The sequence below is a fragment of the Eretmochelys imbricata genome, chromosome 10, assembly GCF_965152235.1.
Source record: "Eretmochelys imbricata isolate rEreImb1 chromosome 10, rEreImb1.hap1, whole genome shotgun sequence".
Taxonomy (NCBI): Eukaryota; Metazoa; Chordata; order Testudines; family Cheloniidae; genus Eretmochelys; species Eretmochelys imbricata.
Window position 1 is genome coordinate 83,594,424 of NC_135581.1, and position 13,970 is coordinate 83,608,393.

Genomic DNA, 13,970 nt, shown 5'->3' on the forward strand with positions numbered 1-13,970 from the left:
GTATTCCCCTGCTGCCCATTCAGCTCTTGTTCCCTAGAGAGGAAAAGCTGATTAATTGATGGTGTGTCGGACGCAGAGGGAGGATGCTTTCACAGTTCCAGAAGAGCTAACGCTGGTTTACTTAGAAGCAGGAAGGGTTGTTTTTCTCCTGGGCTAACAACTATCTCCAGTTTATCACATTTGTGAGACTCAGTTATGGGGGTGCTTGATACAGGAATAAACACGTCAAGTAGAGCTCGTTGGAAAAATTCTGATGGAAAAAAATGTTTAATGGGAATGTGCCAGTTTTGTTGAAATCCAGGCGTTTCACGGAGATGGTTTGATTTCAGTAGAGTTCCATCGGAACCCTGCCTTCCCAGGCAGGTTTTCAGACCTCCCTGATTTTCTGCTAGTATGCTGGCTGGCTTCTTGGCAGCCCACAAGCCAAACTGCCCCAGAGGTGACCCCAGGGCTCTGAGGGTCCATGGCTCTGGGGCAGCCCACAAGGTGGACTGCCCAGCAGCAAGGGCTCCATCCCCTTCACAAGGAATCCTGAATGTTTAGTTTTCGTTCCAAATTGGAATGGGACAAAATTCTGGAGTATTGAACCCCTCCCTGAAATGGAATGCCCCCTCTCCACACACCTCGGGTTTTAAGTCAGTGACTTTACTGTCCATGAAGTAATTTGGATATTTGACCTAAGGATTAAATCCAGTTTGGCACAGAGCGGAGGCATCCTGCAGAGACCTGGATGGCAGGAGAGAGATCACTTGATCATTACCTGTTAGGTTCACTCCCTCTGGCATTGGCCACTGTTAGTAGACAGGATACTGGGCTGGATGGACCTTTGATCTGACCCAGTATGGCCGTTCTTATGTTCTTATGACCGTCTCTGTGGTATCTAGTGGCACCACTTGATGGAGTCTCCTCGATATTCAAACACTGATCACCGTCCTGCCCCCAGTGAGGCCAGTGAAGTGTACAGGAGTCCTGACAGAAGGAGCAGAATCAGGCCCATTAACTTACACGATCTGTACTTCTACAAACGTGGTTTTCCGGCCTCTTGGTCTCTCAAACTCCACTTGATTACGTTGTCCAGTGTCTGGTGATGGTGACTGTAGAGAATTCACTGAAAGCCTCACAATTACTTTCCCCTTTCTCCCTTCTTCCCACTTCATGGCCATCACATTTAGGGTGTGTCTGCCCGACAGCTGGGAGGTGGCATTCCTGGATTGGGAAGACGTACGCACAACGGCTCGGCTCGAGCTAGTACACGAAAAATGGCAGCGTGGCCACAGCGGCATGGGCAGCAGGGGATTGCACTCGGGCAGCCGCCCCAAGCCACTGCCCGGGCTGGCTGTGGCCATGGTGCTGCTTTGAAGTGCTAGCTCGAGCAGAGTGGTTGTGTGTCCATCTGCCTGAGCTGGGACTCTGGTCCCCCAGCTGCTGTGTAGATGGACCCTCAACTCAGGGCTCTCTGGCCATATCCAGGCACTGCCATCTGCACATGTATGATGCTTCTGGCTGGTGTTAACGAGAGACACAAGAATTTTGAATCCATCCCATATTTAGGCCTGATCTACATTAGAAAATTAGGTCTGTTTAACTACATTGCTCAGGGGTGTGAAAAATCCAGGCCCCCCCCCCCCCCCAGCAGCATTGCTAAGATGACCTACGTCCCCACATAGATGGCACTAGGTTGGGGAGGTAGATTACCCCTGCCAGTGGGAGAACCCCTCCTGTCATGTAGACACTGTCTACACTGCAGCGCTTTAGTTGTAGACAAGCCCTCAGTGTCTTGGAACTTGTTATTTTTAAATCATCATTTTAATTAATTATTACGTGTCATTGATCCAAGCCAATGCTCGGCTGTTGGTCCTCAGAGTCCGGAGGAAGATTAATGTTACACGTCACTGGGACCATGAGCTTTCATTTCATGTGACTGTGGCTTGGTACTTGGAGCAGCAGTCCCTGTAGCCAGCCTCTGGCAGTATCATTCATTGATATAAACGTTTCCGGACGGTGATGATGATAGAGAGAGACGTCCCCTTGATCTCGCCTCTGTGGAAATCTTTCTCCAGGCCTTCGTCCATCACCTTTAGAAGCCTTTCCTGTGAATTTCAGGAAGCAGAATCATGATACAGTTGTTTCCCCGCTCCCTTTCGGGCACGTTCGCCAGCCTCCTCTCCATTTCCCAGGCCTGTTCACAATTGCTTTGCGGCATTTTCAAAACTCTCCACAGACTTGCTGCTTTCCCCTGCGCTGACCTGATTACCTCCATCCACGCTCCTGAACCTGCCCCTCCAGCCTTGGCCTGTGCCCTAGTGCCGACCCTCTTTTGCTTGTGCTGCCTCATCTGTCTGGGACTCCCCCTTCCTCCCTGTGAGACACAGACTCACGTTTTCTCTCGTCAGTCCCACCTCCTTGGCTGAAGACACTGACTCAGTCTCCGGGACCCTGTTGGAACGCTGCGGTGCGAAGTACGTGTTTTGTAACGAGCTCTGATTGCATGGGGTTGTAACTTGGTTTGGTGAAACACGGCCAAGGTAATGGAGACAACTGAGTAACTTCAGAATCCTTGTGAGGGTGCCCCTGGATTTCTTCCATGCTTTGCCTCGGTTTCCTCTTTGCACGCTGCATGCCAGCTGCAGTGCCTGGACCCAGGTGGCAAAAGGAGGAAATGGTACACGTGCCATGGGACGGTGCTCACTCAGGAAAAGCACAGGGCCCAAGTCTCATTTACTCGAAGACCATGTCTGTGCTACCAATGCTGTAGCAGCATTGCTGTGTGCCGTAGGCATGCCGCGTAAATTCGTACTGGAGATGCGGATTACAGCGGCTGAAGAAACGTGCAGGAACTCCACCTCCCCACGTGACCACAGCTAGGTCGACAGAAGTGATCTTCCACTGACCTAGCTGCGTCTACACCGGGAGTTAGGTTGCCATAGTGACAGCACTCAGGGGTGTGGGTTTTTCACACCCCTTTGCGCAGGGCTACGTTGACCTAACTTTTATGTGTAGACCAGGCCTGAGGCCCATTTACATCACTCCTATTTTCACACCCACTTTAAGTCCCCTTTATACTGTTAGAGGTGTGTAAATGAGAACCAGGCACACAATGTTTAATTTTCTACCATTCATTTTATTCCTGGTTTATTTTGTGACATTGTGCCATTAAAGGAGTTCACCTGAGCAGGTAGGATTTTGCAAGTGTGTGTGAGCATTAAGGTCCTTACTCCGACACAGGGAGGGACAAGCTTTGATGTAAAATATTCTTACTGAAATAAAACTGTTCCCTTTTTGTGTACTTCAAAAAGTGTGTGTGTCTGCCTGCCTGATTTGACAGGGGGACCTATCCTCAGACTGTCACTCTGTGTGTGTGTTTGTGCTTGTGTGTGTGTGTATAAGGTGCTAGGGGACTCTAACACTATTTCACCAGTGACATTAGCAGTTTGGGAGCATTCCAGCAGGGGAAGTGGCTGCATAATCTTGTCGGGGGCAAACTCATTTCTAAAGCAAACAAATTCTTTGAGAAGATGTGAATATGTTAAATCTTAGGAGTCGATAGATAATAGAAGAAAATTGGGAATTAAATATATAAATCACTTGGCTTTTTACCTAGCCTCTGATTGAAGAATGTATTCAACAAGCAGGCAGAACTATGGGAATGGTCAGCTGCGTGGCCTGTGTAAAGTTTCTTTTTCGATTATCCGTAGGAGTCAGGAATCATGGGAGTGGAATATAAGAGTCCGACAGTGAAGATAATCTCTTTTCTGCAAAATCATCATCATCATCAAGATCTCTGTGACTTAACTCCATTCCCAGTGACCCACAAATCCCGTCTCAGTACAGTATGCTAAATCTTTATGGAATATTCCATTCTGCCAATCCCTTCCTCTTCCCAGAGGTTTATAGAGATTTATTAACATTAGATGTGAATCAGAGGAAAATTAAAATGGGACTGTGCTGTGAGAAAGCATTTATCATATTGGGCTGCCCTGAGATTCGTCATTTGACAGGAACAGTGCTACATCACAGACGGTGCATTTAATAATTAATCTACGGTTTTAAAAAGGCTACATTTAATTTATATTAATGTGGACCCTTTTCTTTCTGTGACTTATATGTTTGACTTCTGTTTTCATTTTTTTTTTTTTGCTACATCACAATCTTAGTTTATTTGCTTCAGAATGTGTAAAGAAAACAAGAAACCCTAATAACATTTCCCTTAATCCCTTCCCATCCAGCCAAAGTGCTCAGGGCACCAAGCAAAGCAAAAAAGACAAAGTGTAACCATTTCAAAAGTGTCTATGTGATTTAGGAGCCTAGATCCCATTGAAAGTCAATAGGACACAGAGTCTGTGTCATTTGGGTACCTTTTAAAATGTTACCCAAGTACAATGTAGTAGAAATATAATAAAATGTCACCCAAATAACTCCAATAGGAGCTCATACCAGATGAAGTGAAAAGCGCACACCTGCATACCATAGGGATCATGCATTCCCTTTGCTTTGCTCTCATCCAGCACAATTTTTGAATTAATTAAATTCAAATTTGTAATTTCCCAAATCCCTTTTTTTCAGCTAACTTCCTGATGGGAATTTGTAGCCTGATCAGGAAGGCTTTTAATCCATATGCTGTGTTTTCCTTTTGCCACATGTCTGGATGCACACATTTATGAAGTACTGATTGTTACTGGCCTGTGTTTTAGTTGTTCTTTATATGTCCGTCATGTTTCAATGTTTTATTCAACAGTTTTTGAGAACCTTTATGATCTCTATAGCTAATCCCCACCACATGATATCTAAGCACTAAGGAGACAATAATGGTATACTTTCTATTTGTCATATCTGAACTACCTCAGCGATATCAAAATAAGATGATAATCCCTAGCTCTTATCTGGTACCTTTCATCAGTAGCTCTCAAAGCACTTCACAAGGGAGGTCAGTATAGTTATCCCCATTTTATAGATGAGGAAAATGAGGCAAATGAAATGACTTGCCCAAGTTCCCCTTGAGTCCAATGGCAGAGTCAGGAATAGAACCCAGGTCTCCTGAATCCCAGTCCAGTGCTTTGTCCATTAGGTGTGAACACTCCTTTGGGAAGCCTTTTTCTCTGTGCCAAAGAGAGAACTAATAGGCAGAGAACTTCCTGCATCAGGGAAAGGGGAAGAGTGGAAGCTCCATGAAGTCACTAGGGACTTCACTGTGCAGGTCTGGTCTGTCTGGGAAGCACTTGCAAATGACAATGAAGGGAGCTAAAGAAAACCCTCAGACAGACAGATTCTTTGTTAAAAACCTGCTCCTTTAAATACTGATAGATGTTAGATGCAAGAAGTCACTTGTAATCGGTTAAATCTGTGCGAGCTCTGAACCTCAAAGGAATGTTCCAATTTAACATAATATTTTGTGCCCGATACTCAGCCCATTGCACAAGGCAACCTCCTACTCAGCTTAATCATAGAACATAGAGCTGGGAAGGATCTTGAGAGGCCCCTCCAGTGCCGAGCAGAGTGGAACAATGACCTTCCGTGTCGCACGTAAGACACTCCTGGTAATACGCCCCAGAACATTATTAGCCTTTTTCACACACTCACCACGTCGTTGACTCATATTCAACATGCGATCCGCTCACACCCCCAGGTCCTTTCCAGCAGTACTGCCGCCTTGCCCCTTAGTCCCCATTGCGTAGTTATGCAGCTGGTTTTCCTTCCTAAGGGCAGTACTTTGCACTTGTCTGTACTGAATTTCATCTTGTTGATTCCAGATCAATTCTTCAATTTGTGAGTCATTTTGAATTCTAATTCTGCCCTCCAATGTGCTTGCAACCCTTCCCAGCTTGGTGTCATTGCAGATTTTAGAAGCGTACTCTCCACTCCATTATCTATGTCATTAATGAAAGTATAGAATAGAACTGGACCCAGAACAGACCCTAGTGGGACCTCTCCAGACACCTCCGTACAGTTTGACAGGGAACCATTGATGATTACCCTTTGAGTACATTTTTTCAACCAGTTGTGTACCCCCCTTATAGCAATTTCATTCAGAGCACATTTCCACAGTTCGCCTGTGAGACTGTATCAAAATCCTTACTAAAATCATGATATATCACATCTGTTGCTTCTCCCCTGGGCACTAGTCCATTAACCCCGACAAAGAAGGAAATTAGGTGGGTTTGGCATGATTTGTTCTTGACAAATCCATGCTGGCTATTCCCTATCACCCTGTTAGTCTCCAGGTGGTTACAATTTGATGGTTTACTGATTTGTTCCAGTCTCTTTCTAGGTATCGAAGCTAGGCTGACTGGTCTATAACTCCTGGATCCTCTTTGTTCCCCTTCTAAAGATAGGATCTATGTTTATCCTTCTCCAGTCTTCTGGGCCCTGGCCCATCCTCCAGGAGTTCTCAAAGTGATCGCCAACAATAACAAACAAGTGAACAATACCAAGATTGCTTCAGCTAGTTCCTTAAGTACCCTGGGATGAATTTTGTCAGGTCCTACCTGCTTTAATACACCTAAATTAGAAAAACGTTCTTTAACCTAGTCTTACCCTCGTCTGGCTTGCGTTCCTTCCCCCTTGCTATTGATACTATCTGTGCTCAGTATCTGATCACAATTAACCTTTTGAGTGAAGACTGAAGCAAAATAGTCATTTAACACCTCAGCCTGCATGGTGCCATGTCAACCAGAGCCACTGACAGATCCTCCTAGAGAGGAAATCCGGCCAGGGATGCTATCCTTGCTCCTGTGCCCTTCTCTAGCTGAGGCGATGCAGCCCAGGGAAAGGGGGATCAGATGGCATCCTTCTGTCCCAGCAATTCATGGCTTCCAGAATGGTCCTTTGTGGGCAGCTGACCTAGTGCAGAGTAGCCTGGAGAACTGGCCCCAGGACCAGGGGAAGGGAACGGTGGCACGAAATCACCTTTGTATTCCCAAAGCTGTATTCCCTGAGCTGCACCAGGCACTTCAAGGCTAGATCTTGGGATCTGGCCCGTGGTTAGGGAGTATTCTGTGTGCAGCAACGCTTCCCTCACGTAGGAAACAGAGCCTGGTCACGGTGGAGACACATAGAGACCTTTCCACTTTCTCAAGCTGTGTCCAGAATCTCAGACGCAATTAGTTTGGGGATTTGTGTCGCTTTGTGCAGGAGATTGGATTGAGGTTGTTCAGAGAATGCTTTTTACTTTTGACCATTCACCCTTGTCACACTGAGATGGATTTCACTCTAATCTGGATTTAAAACCAATTTGTTCACTACTCAAATTCTTGCGATCTAATCAGAGAAACTAGCTGCCAGTATGGCTCTGACATGTATTTCAGGTGACTTCCTCTCTGCTGTGTGGAGCTGAAACACAAGGACAATAACTGAGATTTGTGTTGAGATGATGGAAACACCCTAAAATGTTACAACTGTGCAAATCAGAAACCACTGACAATGCTGTAGTCCCTGGGCAGGAGGTGGGCTCTGGGCTGCAGATCCTGGTTAGGGCTGGTGGGGTCTCCCTGCCCCAGATCTGCTGATGTTTTTGTGTGCTATTTGCTGTCAAGCAGGGCTTTGGTTTCGGTATGGATATTTGCTAACTCAGTCTTGTCGCTTGATGTAAATATGAAGTATTCCTTAGCTGATGTAAGTCAGCATCCCCCCGTTGAAATCAGTCTGGCCTTCTACCTACATAACTCACCTTGGGCATGATGTCTAGTAAGGACAGGTTATACAGGGCAGGTGTACTGAGCAGTCTACTTTCCCCAATTGATGGGTGCCACACTGACTTCTTCAGTGCACCCATAGGCATGGGGGTTGTCTGACTGAGCCATGCAAGGACGCAGAAGAAGCCATTGCAGGCACTGTAGGTAAAAATAATAAACCCTCGTGAGGAGCCCATCCCTTGAGTGGATTGATAGAAAGAGAAAGCTTACACCTGAAGCAACAGCTCAACACCGGGACATGGAATCAGAGAAAATCCAGCCTGTCTGACCCAATGCAGCTGAGACGTCTTGGGGTTTTATCACGATGGCCACAAGAGCTAAACATCTGCATGTTCACCACCGCGTACATCTCTTGTAAAAAGAAAAGGAGTACTTGTGGCACCTTAGAGACTAACCAATTTATTTGAGCATGAGCTTTCGTGAGCTACAGCTCACTTCATCTCTAAGGTGCCACAAGTACTCCTTTTCTTTTTGCGAATACAGACTAACACGGCTGTTACCCTGAAACATCTCTTGTAAAGTGACTCCGAGCTGCAGGGCCTGCAGTCATGGGAAATGCTCTCCTGTCTTCCCTGCATTTCATGGAGCGAATATAAGCCCAGCAGGTGCATCCCCAGCTACTGCCATTTCTGAGCATATATTTCTGAAAAGCGCCTGGAGGGGCGTTGAGGGCATGGTGCTGTGTAAAAGGGCGATGGTTGGCAGGACTCACTGGATAAGTGAGGTGGGGAGCTGGTAATAGGCAGGGCTGGAGCACTGAACCACCAGCCCGATTACTAACAATAACCAGATTTACAGAGTTGCACTCAGAGTGAGCACGGTGGCGAGGCCTATAGGTTCCTATTCTTTGAGCAGGAGGTAGCCAAACTCACCAGAAACTGGCCACAGGGGGAGAGCCGCAGCTTTGTGGCCTAACCTCCTGGAAGCCCCTCTGCTCTTAATCCTCAGGGGTCAGGCTCTGGGGGGGCTGTGGGGAGCGATACTGGAGGATTGTTCATGAGTAGCCCTCAGTGGGGGGTCCATAGCTGCTTACGCTCCTGTGATGCTCCTCACAATTTCTCTGTGGCAGTGGTCCCCAAAGTGTGGGGTGCGCCCCTCTTGGGAGGCACAGAGCACTGTTCAGGGGCGCAGGGCCCAGGCCAGCCTCCACGGGGGGCAGGGAGCGAGTGCCACCCAGCCCAGGTCCACCCCCAGCTGCAGCTCCACCCCTCCCCCTGCTCCACCCAGCCCAGCTCCACGCCACCCCCTGCTCCACCCAGCCCAGGTCCACCCCCAGCCCAGCACCACGCCGCCCCCTGCTGCACCACAGTCCAGCTCCACCCAGCCCAGCTCCGCCTTCCACTGCAGCTCCACCCCTCCCCCTGCTCCACCCAGCCCAGGTCCACCCCCAGCTGCAGCTCCACCCCTCCCCCTGCTCCACCCAGCCCAGCTCCAGCCCTCCCCCTGCTCCACCCAGCCCAGCTCCACGCCGCCCCCTGCTGCACCGCAGTCCAGCTCCGCCCAGACCAGCTCCGCCTCCAGCTGCAGCTCCACCCCTCCCCCTGCTCTACCCAGCCCAGGTCCATCCCCATCTGCAGCTCCACCCCTCCCCCTGCTCCACCCAGCCCAGCTCCGCCCCCAGCCCAGCACCCCGCCGCCCCCTGCTACACCACAGTCCAGCTCCGCCCCCAGCCCAGCACCACGCCGCCCCCTGCTGCACCCAGCCCAGCTCCGCCTCCAGCTGCAGCTCCACCCCTCCCCCTGCTCCACCCAGCCCTGCTCCGCCCCCAGCTGCAGCTCCACCCCTCCCCCTGCTCCACCCAGCCGAGCTCCGCCCCCAGCTGCAGCTCCACCCCACCCCCTGCTCCACCCAGCCCAGGTCCACCCCAGCTGCAGCTCCACCCCTCCCCCTGCTCCACCCAGTCCAGCTCCGCCCCCAGCCCAGCACCACGCTGCCCCCTGCTGCACCACAGTCCAGCTCCACCCAGCCCAGCTCCGCCTCCAGCTGCAGCTCCACCCCTCCCCCTGCTCCACCCAGCCCAGCTCCGCCTCCAGCTGCAGCTCCACCCCTCCCCCTGCTGCACCACAGTCCAGCTCCGCCCCCAGCTGCAGCTCCACCCCTCCCCCTGCTGCACCCAGCCCAGCTCCGCCCCCAGCCCAGCACCAGCCCTCCCCCTGCTCCACCCAGCCCAGCTCCACCTTCCACTGCAGCTCCACCCCTCCCCCTGCTCCACCCAGCCCAGGTCCGCCCCCATCTGCAGCTCCACCCCTCCCCCTGCTCCACCCAGCCCAGCTCCGCCCCCAGCCCAGCACCCCGCCGCCCCCTGCTGCACCACAGTCCAGCTCCACCCAGCCCAGGTCCGCCCCCATCTGCAGCTCCACCCCTCCCCCTGCTCCACCCAGCCCAGCTCCGCCCCCAGCTGCAGCTCCACCCCTCCCCCTGCTCCACCCAGCCCAGCTCCACCCGTAGCCCAGCTCTGCCCTCGTGCCCCCTCTAGCCCTAGCTCCTTCCCCATCCCAGTTCTGCCCCCAGCTTCGTCTTCAGCCCAAGCTCCTCTGCTGAGCCAACTGTGTAGTAACGGGGGGCACGGACAGATTCCACTACTGGTAAGGGGGGCGTGAGGGGCAAGGTTGGGCACCACTGCTCTATGGAACGTGGGGCAACCCTAGGTGTGATATCAGGGTTCGGACAGAACAGTGATGAGGGTCACGTGTGTACCTCCAAGGGATGTGGGGGGCGGTATACACAGCCCTGCCAATGAACCAGTGCGCCGGAGACTCATGATGTTCGCTCCTCCCATGTGGGTTTGTCCTGTGTTGGGGATCATATGGCCTTTAATGATCATATGCCACAGTGTCTGGGATTTTTGTGAGGGATAGTCAGCTGTTCTCAAACCCACTGTGTTATTTGCCTGAGGTCGCCCCATGCCGTTCTCTAATTACACTCTGAAGCTCTTGTTTGTAGAGGCATTTAGAGGTGATCTGTCCAATAAAAAATAATGCCCTAAATAACTGGACCACACAGTGCCTACATGAGCCTATAATGCTGCAATCATGATCATCTTTTGTCCAACTTTCACCCCAATAGCACCATCTCTCTCTGAGCTTGGCACAAGGATTGTCTTGCGCTGAAGCCTGCCCGCGATTTCAAGAAGCAATTAGTACTGTCCATTGAGAGCTTTTTGATTAGAATGAAAAATGGTTTCATTTCTATGCACTGTGTGCCAATAGGAGGCCTTCCAGGTTTGATATTAAAAAAGTGAGAGCTTAGTGACAGCTGCAGTAATTGCTGATTATACGTGGTTATGAGGTTTTGTAGTAAGGCCAAAAATTCAGATCCAGATTCCGAGCTCCCCCAGGTTCCAGGGCGAGGAGATCCATAGGCCCGTCTCTGACATTGTCTTGCAATGAGTGAAAGATGCCAGCGGATGGCAGGATAACCCATCTGTGAGCACGGCTAGCCCGCAAAAGTCTCAGCTGTGTCAAGAAGGGGTAACAGTGTAGTGTTGTGTAAGAGGAGTAGCTCGGGTGAAGGCATGGTGATGGTCCTCTCTCACTTGCTGTGGTGTAGATTTGAAGCCAAAGGAAAGTCTGCGCCTTCTTTTAAGTTCCTGTGCTGCCGAGACCCCAAACAGAGATCCGTGGATATTTGGTAGCAGTTACAATGTCAGGGAAAACTGTCACCAAGGAGCTGTCAGCAGCTGCCTGCTCTCATTCAGCAATTAAAGGGCTCTGGGCCTCTTTTGAGTTAACAACTACACTCTTATGCAGAATTTTAAAAAGTAGCTTTGATTTTGATTTTGCATTTAAAGAAAGTGGTATTGGCCAACGGAGTCTGATCTGAGTGGTGGTATATTGGCAACTATTAATTTTTTCCCCTTCATGGATCCTTGGTGTACATGTTTTACACCCGAGGCTTTCACAGATGGCTGTCTCCAGGTGCAGTGTGCAGCCCTGTCGGTCCCAGGACATTAGAGAGACCAGGTGGTGAGGTCATATCTTTCGTTGAAGCAGCTTCCTTTGCAGGAAGGTACCAGCTTTTGAGGTCTGTGTGTTACCTCATCTACCTTGTCTCTCTAGCAGTTGCCTGATAGTTCTTAAATACGCCAAAGAAACGGTCATGTTTTAAGTAACGTGTCTAAAAACCAGATGCGACCCTCCTAATGTAACCATGACGTCCTATAGCATCAGTAAATGCCTGGGGTTCGAAGAGGTGGAACGATAGAGCCTCTAATTTGGGAGCTTTTGCAAATATTCAGCTGCTGCGGCTGAGGATAGAGAAATCCTCTTCTGCGTTGGATGGAAGTAGAGGTTACAGCTCATGACATCTCAGAAGATAGCTAGTTACACCCCCGGTCTAATCTTAACATTCGCCCCTCGTTGTTTGCTGAGATAATAAGTTGTTGGTTATGCACTGAATAAATTATATGCTATTTATTTAATTAGATCTAAAGATTTCAAAGTCAACTTATCCCAGGGGTGCATTAGCTGGTGTCGTTAGAGTGCCATACATTTTCTGCTAGTGTGACATGGCGTTTGAGCAGTCAGATGTGCTCCTTGTAAAACCCACCTGAGTTCTTTGCTTTCCTGTGTTTGCAGGGCCTGGGTAGTCCCTGGCTGAGCCTGTCTCGGAGACTGGCCAGAGATGGAGACAGAGCCATCAAAGCGAATAGTTCTGGCCATTGTTAGGTGGCTATCTGGAGCCATTCTTCTCCTTTCTGTCTGTATCCAGACAGACCCCCACCCCCCAAATGAATTCGTACAGCAAACCCCATCCCACTAGCCAGGCCAACACACGGCGCTCAGACGTGTACAGGGCAGCTCCTTCTTTGTCAGAGCATTCGCACGGTGACAGCACTATTATGAGCTATTTCAGTGTGTCAGAAACATCAGCACTGTCTGTAATTCACACAGATCATCAGAAATTCCACTCCTTTAAACTCCTCCACAAACTCCTTTCCCCCAGATTCCTACTCTCAGCATTTCTCTCTGCTAACCCGCCATTTCTAGTCCCTCCATTTCTATTCCATACCAGCAGCCTAAACAACAAAAACTGGGACCTACCTCTGCCTGCCTACATCTGTCAGCATTCATAATCATTAATGCTAAGGTTTTGTCACAGATATTTTTAGTAACAGTCACGGACAGGTCACAGGCGAGAATGAAAAATTCACAGAAGCCCATTCCCTGCCCCTGACTTTTACTAAAAATATCTGTGACAAAATGGGGGGTTTGGGCAGCTGCGGTGGGGCTGGGAGCTTCAGGGTCCCCCTCCGCTGGCAGTTCCAAGCAGAGGGGGTTCCCCCTGCCTCCGGCAGCTTCCAGGAGTGGCGGGAGCAGCAGGGATCTCACCTGTGGCACCTGAGAGCTGCGGGGGTCCCCCCTGCCCCCTGCAGCGGCCAGGAGAAGCGGGAGCTATGGGGGTGCCCCTGCTGCCCGTGGTGGCTGGCAGCGGTGGGGATCCTCCCTGCCACCCGCTGTGGCCAGGAGCTGTGGGGTTCCCCACATCTCCCAGCCGGTGCTGGCTGGAGTCACTGAGGTGTTTGGAAGTCACGGAATCCATGACTAAATTGCAGCCTTAATGATCATGAATGACAGACGATGTGGTGGTTCATTGTCAGATGAGGAAACATATAGGGAACATTTTGAATGCTGATAATTCAGACCGTCTGTTGTACGCAGAAGCACCTCACTGGGTTAGATTCTGCCTTCCATTAAGGCCACGTCGTATTTCTCTGAACCAAGAAATGTGGTCACATACAGAAAAGAAGGGAACTCGAGCCACGTGTTCAGAACGTTCCAGAACACCAGTTTCAAAACTCTGTCTGATTTTTACCAAACTTCCCAGCAAGCCTGTACCTTGAGATGACGTGCGGCATACAAAATTACAGTCAGATGAGGGTCTTTTTAAAGAAATTAGGGCCAATGTTCCCTTTGACTTTTTACGCCCATGTGCGGAATGAATTTTGTTATGTGCACCAATATGGAGGTGATGAGTGGCGGGGGTGGGGCTGAAGGGTTCAGAGTGTGGGAGGGGGCTCGGCTGGGGCAGAGGGTTGGAGTGCAGGGGGCTGTGGGCTTTGGGGTGGGGCCGGGGATGGGGGAGGTTGTGGTGTGGGAGGGGGCTCCGGGCTAGAGCAGAGGGTTGGGGTGCGGGGTGGGGGGTGTGAGGGCTCTGGCTGGAGGTGCAGGCTCTGAGGTGGGACCGTGGATGAGAGATTTGGGGTGCAGGCTGCCCCGGGGTTGTGGTGGAGAGAGAGGACTCCCCCCAGCCCTCTCTCGCCGCAGCAGCCCGGGGCTAGG

At 50.4% G+C, this 13,970-nt stretch overlaps 1 protein-coding gene across 2 annotated transcripts in view; it reads left to right on the top strand.

Moving 5' to 3' along the window:
• FRMD5 (FERM domain containing 5) overlaps positions 1–13,970 on the top strand; it is an 80,240-nt gene that overhangs the window by 33,343 nt on the left and 32,927 nt on the right. The gene's annotated exons all lie outside the window — the stretch shown is intronic.